The following is a 14965-nucleotide window of genomic DNA, read 5'->3' as shown; positions in this document are numbered from 1 at the left end:
TGTGGAGGATTTCCACTGTCCGGATGTCGATGGGGAGCTCGTTCCACCATTTGGGAGCTAGGACAGCGAACAGTCTGGAGTTCTGTGAATGCCTCTGTGATCCTCTCAGTGAGGGGGCAGCGAGCCGGTTTGCCGATGCAGAGCGGAGTGGGCGGGCTGGGGTGTAGGTTTTGATCATGTCCTGGATGTAGGCTGGACCAGATCCGTTTGTAGCATGGAACGCAAGCACTAGAGACTTGAAGCGGATGCAGCAGCTACAGGAAGCCATCTGACACCAACAACCACATCATTGACATCACATTTACCTTCTTTTCTGATCATTGACTGAACTGAGACTATGTCCATGTTTTGTATACAGTCTCTGATGTCTGCACAATCTCATTGATTCATTTACATGTACAATAAATGCACATACTGCATGCACATAGGAGGAAGTTTATAAACAAATGATATAGTTTCTTTAATAGTGTTTTAAATGTGTCACCTGACACTTCTCCACACCTGTACATTATAGTATAGTTGCATTTAAGACACAAACTTTAGGTATTTTATAGTCTCCTGGACTACTGTACATAAATGATGAAATATAGAGTCCATTTTTAGACATACTGAAAGTCATATTGACTCAGTATATTGTATACTGTGAAAGCATTGGAAGGTAGTAAATGTTGAGGTGTTTTGTGACTGGTGACTTTTACTTTGCTCTTTGTAAAAGTTCACCATCATTAGAAAGATCATCATGTCCTTGTGTGTCTGCTTGTTTTAAGATATCGCAGAAGGTGAGCCCTTTGTTAAGTGGCTAACATCTTTTTAGGGTTCGAGCAACAAGGTTGCAAGAACCCTCTTGAAACTGGAAGGATTATTATTATTATTATTATTAGGGTTCGAGCAACAAGGTTGCAAGAAACCTATTGAAACTGGAAGGATTATTATTAGGGTTCGAGCAACAAGGTTGCAAGAACCCTATTGAAACTGGAAGGATTATTATTATTATTATTAGGGTTCGAGCAACAAGGTTGCAAGAAACCTATTGAAACTGGAAGGATTATTATTAGGGTTCGAGCAACAAGGTTGCAAGAAACCTATTGAAACTGGAAGGATTATTATTAGGGTTCGAGCAACAAGGTTGCAAGAACCCTATTGAAACTGGAAGGATTATTATTATTATTATTATTATTATTATTATTATTATTATTCTTATTATTCCTTAAAGTAAATCGCATTTTTGAGGCCTTTCCCATACCCCAAAACTCACAGATTTTTGTGACCGCATCAATCATGGTGTAAATTTACGTCTGAAAAAGGTTTGGGGAATGTGCGTCGAAAATTGAATGTGGGAGGGGCCAATAAGTGCGGCGCCACCTGTCCAAATTCACCATGACCAACACAAATATCGCACATGCACGAAATTCGGTACACATGTGTAGTGGGTCAGGATGAAGAAAAAATTACATTATGACCATGATCCAAACCCAACAGGAAATCCGCCATCTTGGGTTGATTGGCGATTTTTTGGCGATTTTGGCGAATTCGCAGCAATGGTATTTGAACTAACTCCTCCTAGAGTTTTCGTGCGATCACCTTCAAACTTGGTGAGGTCCCTGTGGACCAGTTGAGGAGCTCACGGTATCAAATGTTTTTTCAAATGTCGCACGGCGCACGAGATAGGGGGCGGCAAAGTTTGTGATGATTCTGATGTTTCGCATCAGAAAAAAAAAACTCTTATAACTTTGCGATGGAAGGTCCGATCCGAACCAAACTTGCGATGATTGATGATGGGCCATGGCTGAAGACGTCTATGAAAAAACGGTGAAGTTTGAAAACAGCGCCTCCTTGTGGTGAAAGAAAATACACCAAAAAAAAGTTTTTTTACGATTTCGGGAATAACTTTTACACAGATAATCGTACCGCACTCAAAATTGGTGACAACAGTCAAAACACATGGTAGATGATGCGTGATCAATATGACGACAAATCGTTTAACGGTGTTGCCATGGCAACGACGCAAAGTCGGATTTTTGGGACAAAAAATCAAACTGCTACAACTTTGTGAATCCTGGTCCGATCTGAACCAAACTTGCTAGGATTGATGATAGTCCGGCCCTAAAGACGTCTATATGAAAATATTCAATTTCGAAAACAGCGCCCCCTGGTGACAGTAGACAATATGACAGCTTGTATTTCAATTATCTCCTCCTAGAGCTTTTGTGCGATCACCTTCAAACTTGGTGAGATCAATGTGGACGAGTTGAGCATCAAAAGTTATCAAAAGCTTTTTAAAATATTGTATGGCGTACGAGATAGGGGGCGCCAAAATTGGAGATAATAATAATTTTTCATAACAGACAATGAAACTCTTATAACTTCGCGATGGAAGGTCTGATCCCAACCAAACTTGCTATAGTTGATGATGGTTAGTTGCTGAAGACGACTATGTTGCTGAAACGGTACATTTTGAAAATAGCACCTCCTGGTGGTGGTAGAAAATTCTAAAAAAACAAACTGTTACAACTTTGCCAATCCTGGTCCGATCTGAACCAAACTTGCAAGGATTGATGACAGTCCGGCCCCGAACACGTCTATATGAAAATATTCATTTTGAAATACAGCGCCCCCTGGTGACAGCAGACAGAATTACATTTATAGTTTTGGATGCTGCTCCAACAGGGATTGTTGTATCCACTTGAAACTTAGTATGTGGGACCCCAGACCCTTCCTCAACATGTCCGTAAAAGGTCACCTCCCTACAGGAAGTGGAACGCCCAAAACAGGAAGTAAAGTCTTACATTGTCCGATTGACACGAAACTGGATATGTGAGTTACGGGACCTTCCCTGAACATGTTTCCGGAGACGCCGTTGACTGAACAGGAAGTCGGCCATTTTAAACAGGAAGTGCCCTCTAACTTTGCTGTACGTTGTCCGATCTGCACAAAACCTTATATGTGACACCAGGGACCTGTCCTGAGCATGTCCGTAAAAGGTCACCTCCCTACAGGAAGTGGAACGCCCGAAACAGGAAGTAAAGTCTTACATTGTCCGATTGACACAAAACTAGATATGTGAGCTACGGGACCTTCCCTGAACATGTTTACGGAGACGAACAGGAAGTCGGCCATTTTAAACAGGAAGTGCCCTCTAACTTTGCCGTACGTTGTCCGATTTGCACAAAACCTTATATGTGACACCAGGGACCTGTCCTGAGCATGTCCGTAAAAGGTCACCTCCCTACAGGAAGTGTAACACCCGAAACAGGAAGTAAAGTCTTACATTGTCCGATTGACACAAAACTAGATATGTGAGTTACGGGACCTTCCCTGAACATGTTTCCAGAGACGAACAGGAAGTTGGCCATTTTAAACAGGAAGTGCCCTATAACTTTGCCATACGTTGCCGATCCCCCCCGAAATTTGGATCGACATGTGCGGGGACGCCGCTGAAAATAACTAGTACTGAAAATAACTAGTACTGAAAATAACTAGTACCGCGCGCGGTGAATGAACGGGTGAGAGCGCGAGGCACGCGGGGAGCCGTGGCACACGGCGACCCGCGTGGGTCGGCTCGAACCCGTTCAGAACCGCGCGCGGTACTAGTTATTAGGGTTCGAGCAACAAGGTTGCAAGAAACCTATTGAAACTGGAAGGATTATTATTATTATTATTCTTATTATTCCCCCAAATGAATTGCCTTTTTGAGGCCTTTCCCATACCCCAAAACTCACAGATTTTTGTGACCGCATCAATCCTGGTGTAAATTTACGTCTGAAAAAGGTTCGGGGATTGTGCGTCGAAAATTGAATGTGGGAGGGGCCAATAAGTGCGGCGCCACCTGTCCAAATTCACCATGACCAACACAAATATCGCACATGCCCGAAATTCGGTACACATGTGTAGTGGGTCAGGATGAAGAAAAAATTACATTATGACCATGATCCAAACCCAACAGGAAATCCGCCATCTTGGGTTGATTGGCGATTTTTTGGCGATTTTGGCGAATTCGCAGCAATGGTATTTGAACTAACTCCTCCTAGAGTTTTCGTGCGATCTCCTTCAAACTTGGTGAGGTCCCTGTGGACCAGTTGAGGAGCTCACGGTATCAAGAGTTTTTTCAAATGTCGCATGGCGCACGAGATAGGGGGCGGCAAAGTTCGTGATGATTCTGATGTTTCGCATCAGAAAAACAAAACTCTTATAACTTTGCGATGGAAGGTCCGATCCGAACCAAACTTGCTATGATTGATGATGGGCCATGGCTGAAGACGTCTATGAAAAAACGGTGAAGTTTGAAAACAGCGCCTCCTTGTGGTGAAAGAAAATACACCAAAAAAAAGTTTTTTTACGATTTCGGGAATAACTTTTACACAGATAATCGTACCGCACTCAAAATTGGTGACAACAGTCAAAACACATGGTAGATGATGCGTGATCAATATGACGACAAATCGGTTAACGGTGTTGCCATGGCAACGACGCAAAGTCGGATTTTTGGGACAAAAATTCAAACTGCTACAACTTCGTGAATCCTGGTCCGATCTGAACCAAACTTGCTAGGATTGATGATAGTCCGGCCCTAAAGACGTCTATATGAAAATATTAAATTTCGAAAACAGCGCCTCCTGGTGACAGCAGACAGTATGACAGCTTGTATTTCAATTATCTCCTCCTAGAGCTTTTGTGCGATCACCTTCAAACTTGGTGAGATCAATGTGGACGAGTTGAGCATCAAAAGTTATCAAAAGCTTTTTAAAATATTGTATGGCGTACGAGATAGGGGGCGCCAAAATTGGAGATAATAATAATTTTTCATAACAGACAATGAAACTCTTATAACTTCGCGATGGAAGGTCTGATCCCAACCAAACTTGCTATAGTTGATGATGGTTAGTTGCTGAAGACGACTGTGTTGCTGAAACGGTACATTTTGAAAACAGCGCCTCCTGGTGGTGGTAGAAAATTCTAAAAAAACAAACTGTTACAACTTTGCCAATCCTGGTCCGATCTGAACTAAACTTGCAAGGATTGATGACAGTCCGGCCCTGAACACGTCTATATGACAATATTCATTTTCAAATACAGCGCCCCCTGGTGACAGCAGACAGAATTACATTTATAGTTTTTGATGCTGCTCCAACAGGGATTGTTGTATCCACTTGAAACTTAGTATGTGGGACCCCAGACCCTTCCTCAACATGTCCGTAAAAGGTCACCTCCCTACAGGAAGTGGAACGCACGAAACAGGAAGTAAAGTCTTACATTGTCCGATTGACACGAAACTAGATATGTGAGTTACTGGACCTTCCCTGAACATGTTTCCGGAGACGCCGTTGACCGAACAGGAAGTCGGCCATTTTAAACAGGAAGTGCCCTCTAACTTTGCCGTACGTTGTCCGATTTGTACAAAACCTTATATGTGACATCAGGGACCTGTCCTGAGCATGTCCATAAAAGGTCACCTCCCTACAGGAAGTGGAACGCCCGAAACAGGAAGTAAAGTCTTACATTGTCCGATTGACACAAAACTAGATATGTGAGTTACAGGACCTTCCCTGAACATGTTTCCAGAGACGAACAGGAAGTCGGCCATTTTAAACAGGAAGTGCCCTCTAACTTTGCCGTACGTTGTCCGATTTGCACAAAATCTTATATGTGACACCAGGGACCTGTCCTGAGCATGTCCGTAAAAGGTCACCTCCCTACAGGAAGTGGAATGCCCGAAACAGGAAGTAAACTCTAAGATTGTCCGATCTGAACAAAACTTGATATGTATGACAAGGGAACTTCCCTGAACACGTTTACGGAGGCGCATTTGACCGAACAGGAAGTCGGCCATTTTAAACAGGAAGTGCCCTATAACTTTGCCATACGTTGCCGCGATCCCCCCCGAAATTTGGATCGACATGCACGGGGACGCCGCTGAAAATAACTAGTACTGAAAATAACTAGTACCGCGCGCGGTGAATGAACGGGTGAGAGCGCGAGGCACGCGGGGAGCCGTGGCACACGGCGACCCGCGTGGGTCGGCTCGAACCCGTTCAGAACCGCGCGCGGTACTAGTTATTTTCAGTACTAGTTATTTTCATTATTATTATTATTCTTATTATTCCCCCAAATGAATTGCCTTTTTGAGGCCTTTCCCATACCCCAAAACTCACCAATTTTTGTGACCGCATCAATCCTGGTGTAAATTTACGTCTGAAAAAGGTTCGGGGAATGTGCGTCAAAAATTGAATGTGGGAGGGGCCAATAAGTGCGGCGCCACCTGTCCAAATTCACCATGACCAACACAATTATCGCACATGCCCGAAATTCGGTACACATGTGTAGTGGGTCAGGATGAAGAAAAAATTACATTATGACCATGATCCAAACCCAACAGGAAATCCGCCATCTTGGGTTGATTGGCGATTTTTTGGCGATTTTGGCGAATTCGCAGCAATGGTATTTGAACTAACTCCTCCTAGAGTTTTCGTGCGATCACCTTCAAACTTGGTGAGGTCCCTGTGGACCAGTTGAGGAGCTCACGGTATCAAAAGTTTTTTCAAATGTCGCACGGCGCACGAGATAGGGGGCGGCAAAGTTCGTGATGATTCTGATGTTTCGCATCAGAAAAAAAAAACTCTTATAACTTTGCGATGGAAGGTCCGATCCGAACCAAACTTGCTATGATTGATGATGGGCCATGGCTGAAGACGTCTATGAAAAAACGGTGAAGTTTGAAAACAGCGCCTCCTTGTGGTGAAAGAAAATACACAAAAAAAAAGTTTTTTTACAATTTCGGGAATAACTTTTACACAGATAATCGTATCGCACTCAAAATTGGTGACAACAGTCAAAACACATGGTAGATGATGCGTGATCAATATGACGACAAATCGTTTAACGGTGTTGCCATGGCAACGACGCAAAGTCGGATTTTTGGGACAAAAAATCAAACTGCTACAACTTCACGAATCCTGGTCCGATCTGAACCAAACTTGCTAGGATTGATGACAGTCCGGCCCTAAAGACGTCTATATGAAAATATTAAATTTCGAAAACAGCGCCCCCTGGTGACAGTAGACAATATGACAGCTTGTATTTCAATTATCTCCTCCTAGAGCTTTTGTGCGATCACCTTCAAACTTGGTGAGATCAATGTGGACGAGTTGAGCATCAAAAGTTATCAAAAGCTTTTTAAAATATTGTATGGCGTAGGAGATAGGGGGCGCCAAAATTGGAGATAATAATAATTTTTCATAACAGACAATGAAACTCTTATAACTTCGCGATGGAAGGTCTGATCCCAACCAAACTTGCTATAGTTGATGATGGTTAGTTGCTGAAGACGACTATGTTGCTGAAACGGTACATTTTGAAAACAGCGCCTCCTGGTGGTGGTAGAAAATTCTAAATAAACAAACTGTCACAACTTTGCCAATCCTGGTCCGATCTGAACCAAACTTGCAAGGATTGATGACAGTCCGGCCCTGAACACGTCTATATGAAAATATTCATTTTCAAATACAGCGCCCCCTGGTGACAGCAGACAGAATTACATTTATAGTTTTTGATGCTGCTCCAACAGGGATTGTTGTATCCACTTGAAACTTAGTATGTGGGACCCCAGACCCTTCCTCAACATGTCCGTAAAAGGTCACCTCCCTACAGGAAGTGGAACGCCCGAAACAGGAAGTAAAGTCTTACATTGTCCGATTGACACGAAACTAGATATGTGAGTTACTGGACCTTCCCTGAACATGTTTCCGGAGACGCCGTTGACCGAACAGGAAGTCGGCCATTTTAAACAGGAAGTGCCCTCTAACTTTGCCGTACGTTGTCCGATTTGTACAAAACCTTATATGTGACATCAGGGACCTGTCCTGAGCATGTCCATAAAAGGTCACCTCCCTACAGGAAGTGGAACGCCCGAAACAGGAAGTAAAGTCTTACATTGTCCGATTGACACAAAACTAGATATGTGAGTTACAGGACCTTCCCTGAACATGTTTCCAGAGACGAACAGGAAGTCGGCCATTTTAAACAGGAAGTGCCCTCTAACTTTGCCGTACGTTGTCCGATTTGCACAAAATCTTATATGTGACACCAGGGACCTGTCCTGAGCATGTCCGTAAAAGGTCACCTCCCTACAGGAAGTGGAATGCCCGAAACAGGAAGTAAACTCTAAGATTGTCCGATCTGAACAAAACTTGATATGTATGACAAGGGAACTTCCCTGAACACGTTTACGGAGGCGCATTTGACCGAACAGGAAGTCGGCCATTTTAAACAGGAAGTGCCCTATAACTTTGCCATACGTTGCCGCGATCCCCCCCGAAATTTGGATCGACATGCACGGGGACGCCGCTGAAAATAACTAGTACTGAAAATAACTAGTACCGCGCGCGGTGAATGAACGGGTGAGAGCGCGAGGCACGCGGGGAGCCGTGGCACACGGCGACCCGCGTGGGTCGGCTCGAACCCGTTCAGAACCGCGCGCGGTACTAGTTATTTTCATTTTTATTATTATTATTCTTATTATTCCCCCAAATGAATTGCCTTTTTGAGGCCTTTCCCATACCCCAAAACTCACCAATTTTTGTGACCGCATCAATACTGGTGTAAATTTACGTCTGAAAAAGGTTCGGGGAATGTGCGTCGAAAATTGAATGTGGGAGGGGCCAATAAGTGCGGCGCCACCTGTCCAAATTCACCATGACCAACACAAATATCGCACATGCACGAAATTCGGTACACATGTGTAGTGGGTCAGGATGAAGAAAAAATTACATTATGACCATGATCCAAACCCAACAGGAAATCCGCCATCTTGGGTTGATTGGCGATTTTTTGGCGATTTTGGCGAATTCGCAGCAAAGGTATTTGAACTAACTCCTCCTAGAGTTTTCGTGCGATCACCTTCAAACTTGGTGAGGTCCCTGTGGACCAGTTGAGGAGCTCACGGTATCAAATGTTTTTTCAAATGTCGCACGGCGCACGAGATAGGGGGCGGCAAAGTTTGTGATGATTCTGATGTTTCGCATCAGAAAAAAAAAACTCTTATAACTTTGCGATGGAAGGTCCGATCCGAACCAAACTTGCTATGATTGATGATGGGCCATGGCTGAAGACGTCTATGAAAAAACGGTGAAGTTTGAAAACAGCGCCTCCTTGTGGTGAAAGAAAATACACCAAAAAAAAGTTTTTTTACGATTTCGGGAATAACTTTTACACAGATAATCGTACCGCACTCAAAATTGGTGACAACAGTCAAAACACATGGTAGATGATGCGTGATCAATATGACGACAAATCGTTTAACGGTGTTGCCATGGCAACGACGCAAAGTCGGATTTTTGGGACAAAAAATCAAACTGCTACAACTTCGCGAATCCTGGTCCGATCTGAACCAAACTTGCTAGGATTGATGATAGTCCGGCCCTAAAGACGTCTATATGAAAATATTCAATTTCGAAAACAGCGCCCCCTGGTGACAGTAGCCAATATGACAGCTTGTATTTCAATTATCTCCTCCTAGAGCTTTTGTGCGATCACCTTCAAACTTGGTGAGATCAATGTGGACGAGTTGAGCATCAAAAGTTATCAAAAGCTTTTTAAAATATTGTATGGCGTAGGAGATAGGGGGCGCCAAAATTGGAGATAATAATAATTTTTCTCAACAGACAATGAAACTCTTATAACTTCGCGATGGAAGATCTGATCCCAACCAAACTTGCTATAGTTGATGTTGGTTAGTTGCTGAAGACGACTATGTTGCTGAAATGGTACATTTTGAAAACAGCGCCTCCTGGTGGTGGTAGAAAATTCTAAAAAAACAAACTGTTACAACTTTGCCAATCCTGCTCCGATCTGAATCAAACTTGCTGGGATTGATGATAGTCCAGCCCTGAACACGTCTATATGAAAATATTCATTTTCAAATACAGCGCCCCCTGGTGACAGCAGACAGAATTACATTTATAGTTTTTGATGCTGCTCCAACAGGGATTGTTGTATCCGCTTGAAACTTAGTATGTGGGACCCCAGGCCCTTCCTCAACATGTCCGTAAAAGGTCACCTCCCTACAGGAAGTGGAACGCCCGAAACAGGGAGTAAAGTCTTACATTGTCCGATTGACACGAAACTAGATATGTGAGTTATGGGACCTTCCCTGAACATGTTTCCGGAGACGAACAGGAAGTCGGCCATTTTAAACAGGAAGTGCCCTCTAACTTTGCCGTACGTTGTCCGATTTGCACAAAATCTTATATGTGACACCAGGGACCTGTCCTGAGCATGTCCGTAAAAGGTCACCTCCCTACAGGAAGTGGAATGCCCGAAACAGGAAGTAAACTCTAAGATTGTCCGATCTGAACAAAACTTGATATGTAAGACAAGGGAACTTCCCTGAACACGTTTACGGACGCGCATTTGACCGAACAGGAAGTCGGCCATTTTAAACAGGAAGTGCCCTATCACTTTGCCATACGTTGCCGCGATCCCCCCCGAAATTTGGATCGACATGCACGGGGACGCCGCTGAAAATAACTAGTACTGAAAATAACTAGTACTGAAAATAACTAGTACTGAAAATAACTAGTACCGCGCGCGGTTCTGAACGGGTTCGAGCCGACCCACGCGGGTCGCCGTGTGCCACGGCTCCCCGCGTGGGTCGGCTCGAACCCGTTCAGAACCGCGCGCGGTACTAGTTATTTTCAGTACTAGTTATTTTCAGTACTAGTTATTTTCATTATTATTATTATTCTTATTATTCCCCCAAATGAATTGCCTTTTTGAGGCCTTTCCCATACCCCAAAACTCACCAATTTTTGTGACCGCATCAATCCTGGTGTAAATTTACGTCTGAAAAAGGTTTGGGGAATGTGCGTCGAAAATTGAATGTGGGAGGGGCCAATAAGTGCGGCGCCACCTGTCCAAATTCACCATGACCAACACAAATATCGCACATGCACGAAATTCGGTACACATGTGTAGTGGGTCAGGATGAAGAAAAAATTACATTATGACCATGATCCAAACCCAACAGGAAATCCGCCATCTTGGGTTGATTGGCCATTTTTTGGCGATTTTGGCGAATTCGCAGCAATGGTATTTGAACTAACTCCTCCTAGAGTTTTCGTGCGATCACCTTCAAACTTGGTAAGGTCCCTGTGGACCAGTTGAGGAGCTCACGGTATCAAAAGTTTTTTCAAATGTTGCATGGCGCACGAGATAGGGGGCGGCAAAGTTCGTGATGATTCTGATGTTTCGCATCAGAAAAACAAAACACTTATAACTTTGTGATGGAAGGTCCGATCGGAACCAAACTTGCTATGATTGATGATGGGCCATGGCTGAAGACGTCTATGAAAAAACGGTGAAGTTTGAAAACAGCGCCTCCTTGTGGTGAAAGAAAATACACCAAAAAAAAGTTTTTTTACGACTTCGGGAATAACTTTTACACAGATAATCGTACCGCACTCAAAATTGGTGACAACAGTCAAAACACATGGTAGATGATGCGTGATCAATATGACGACAAATCGTTTAACGGTGTTGCCATGGCAACGACGCAAAGTCGGATTTTTGGGACAAAAAACCAAACTGCTACAACTTCGCGAATCCTGGTCCGATCTGAACCAAACTTGCTAGGATTGATGACAGTCCGGCCCTAAAGACGTCTATATGAAAATATTCAATTTCGAAAACAGCGCCCCCTGGTGACAGCAGACAATATGACAGCTTGTATTTCAATTATCTCCTCCTAGAGCTTTTGTGCGATCACCTTCAAACTTGGTGAGATCAATGTGGACGAGTTGAGCATCAAAAGTTATCAAAAGCTTTTTAAAATATTGTATGGCGTACGAGATAGGGGGCGCCAAAATTGGAGATAATAATAATTTTTCATAACAGACAATGAAACTCTTATAACTTCGCGATGGAAGGTCTGATCCCAACCAAACTTGCTATAGTTGATGATGGTTAGTTGCTGAAGACGACTATGTTGCTGAAACGGTACATTTTGAAAACAGCACCTCCTGGTGGTGGTAGAAAATTCTAAAAAAACAAACTGTTACAACTTTGCCAATCCTGGTCCGATCTGAACCAAACTTGCAAGGATTGATGACAGTCCGGCCCTGAACACGTCTATATGAAAATATTCATTTTCAAATACAGCACCCCCTGGTGACAGCAGACAGAATTACATTTATAGTTTTTGATGCTGCTCCAACAGGGATTGTTGTATCCACTTGAAACTTAGTATGTGGGACCCCAGACCCTTCCTCAACATGTCCGTAAAAGGTCACCTCCCTACAGGAAGTGGAACGCCCGAAACAGGAAGTAAAGTCTTACATTGTCCGATTGACACGAAACTAGATATGTGAGTTACGGGACCTTCCCTGAACATGTTTCCGGAGACGAACAGGAAGTCGGCCATTTTAAACAGGAAGTGCCCTCTAACTTTGCCGTACGTTGTCCGATTTGCACAAAATCTTATATGTGACACCAGGGACCTGTCCTGAGCATATCCGTAAAAGGTCACCTCCCTACAGGAAGTGGAACGCCCGAAACAGGAAGTAAAGTCTTACATTGTCCGATTGACACAAAACTAGATATGTGAGTTACGGGACCTTCCCTGAACATGTTTCCAGAGATGAACAGGAAGTTGGCCATTTTAAACAGGTAGTGCCCTCTAGCTTTGCAGTACATTGTCCGATTTGCACAAAACCTTATATGTGACACCAGGGACCTGTCCTGAGCATGTCTGCAAAAGGTGACCTCCCAGCAGGAAGTGGAATGCCCGAAACAGGAAGTAAACTCTAAGATTGTCCGATCTGAACAAAACTTGATATGTAAGACAAGGGAACTTCCCTGAACACGTTTACGGACGCGCATTTGACCGAACAGGAAGTCGGCCATTTTAAACAGGAAGTGCCCTATAACTTTGCCATACGTTGCCGCGATCCCCCCCGAAATTTGGATCGACATGCACGGGGACGCCGCTGAAAATAACTAGTACTGAAAATAACTAGTACCGCGCGCGGTGAATGAACGGGTGAGAGCGCGAGGCACGCGGGGAGCCGTGGCACACGGCGACCCGCGTGGGTCGGCTCGAACCCGTTCAGAACCGCGCGCGGTACTAGTTATTTTCAGTACTAGTTATTTTTATTATTATTATTCTTATTATTCCCCCAAATGAATTGCCTTTTTGAGGCCTTTCCCATACCCCAAAACTCACCAATTTTTGTGACCGCATCAATCCTGGTGTAAATTTACGTCTGAAAAAGGTTCGGGGAATGTGCGTCGAAAATTGAATGTGGGAGGGGCCAATAAGTGCGGCGCCACCTGTCCAAATTCACCATGACCAACACAAATATCGCACATGCACGAAATTCGGTACACATGTGTAGTGGGTCAGGATGAAGAAAAAATTACATTTTGACCATGATCCAAACCCAACAGGAAATCCGCCATCTTGGGTTGATTGGCGATTTTTTGGCGATTTTGGCGAATTCGCAGCAATGGTATTTGAACTAACTCCTCCTAGAGTTTTCGTGCGATCGCCTTCAAACTTGGTGAGGTCCCTGTGGACCAGTTGAGGAGCTCACGGTATCAAAAGTTTTTTCAAATGTCGCATGGCGCACGAGATAGGGGGCGGCAAAGTTCGTGATGATTCTGATGTTTCGCATCAGAAAAACAAAACTCTTATAACTTTGCGATGGAAGGTCCGATCCGAACCAAACTTGCTACCATTGATGATGGGCCATGGCTGAAGACGTCTATGAAAAAACGGTGAAGTTTGAAAACAGCGCCTTCTTGTGGTGAAAGAAAATACACAAAAAAAAAGTTTTTTTACGATTTCGGGAATAACTTTTACACAGATAATCGTACCGCACTGAAAATTGGTGACAACAGTCAAAACACATGGTAGATGATGCGTGATCAATATGACGACAAATCGTTTAACGGTGTTGCCATGGCAACGACGCAAAGTCGGATTTTTGGGACAAAAAATCAAACTGCTACAACTTCGTGAATCCTGGTCCGATCTGAACCAAACTTGCTAGGATTGATGACAGTCCGGCCCTAAAGACGTCTATATGAAAATATTCAATTTCGAAAACAGCGCCCCCTGGTGACAGCAGACAATATGACAGCTTGTATTTCAATTATCTCCTCCTAGAGCTTTTGTGCGATCACCTTCAAACTTGGTGAGATCAATGTGGACGAGTTGAGGATCAAAAGTTATCAAAAGCTTTTTAAAATATTGTATGGCGTACGAGATAGGGGGCGCCAAAATTGGAGATAATAATAATTTTTCATAACAGACAATGAAACTCTTATAACTTCGCGATGGAAGGTCTGATCCCAACCAAACTTGCTATAGTTGATGCTGGTTAGTTGCTGAAGACGACTATGTTGCTGAAACGGTACATTTTGAAAACAGCACCTCCTGGTGGTGGTAGAAAATTCTAAAAAAACAAACTGTTACAACTTTGCCAATCCTGGTCCGATCTGAACCAAACTTGCAAGGATTGATGACAGTCCGGCCCTGAACACGTCTATATGAAAATATTAATTTTCAAATACAGCGCCCCCTGGTGACAGCAGACAGAATTACGTTTATAGTTTTTGATGCTGCTCCAACAGGGATTGTTGTATCCACTTGAAACTTAGTATGTGGGACCCCAGACCCTTCCTCAACATGTCCGTAAAAGGTCACCTCCCTACAGGAAGTGGAACGCCAGAAACAGGAAGTAAAGTCTTACATTGTCCGATCTGAACAAAACTTGATATGTAAGACAAGGGAAGTTCCCTGAACACGTTTACGTACACGCACTTGACCGAACAGGAAGTCTGCCATTTTAAACAGGAAGTGCCCTATAACTTTGCCATACGTTGCCCGATCCCCCCCGAAATGTGGATCGACATGCGCGGGGACGCCGCTGAAAATAACTAGTACTGAAAATAACTAGTACCGCGCGCGGTG

The sequence above is a fragment of the Solea solea genome, chromosome 13 (genome assembly GCF_958295425.1).
Source record: "Solea solea chromosome 13, fSolSol10.1, whole genome shotgun sequence".
NCBI lineage: Eukaryota > Metazoa > Chordata > Actinopteri > Pleuronectiformes > Soleidae > Solea > Solea solea.
This window is presented reverse-complemented; position numbering follows the sequence as displayed.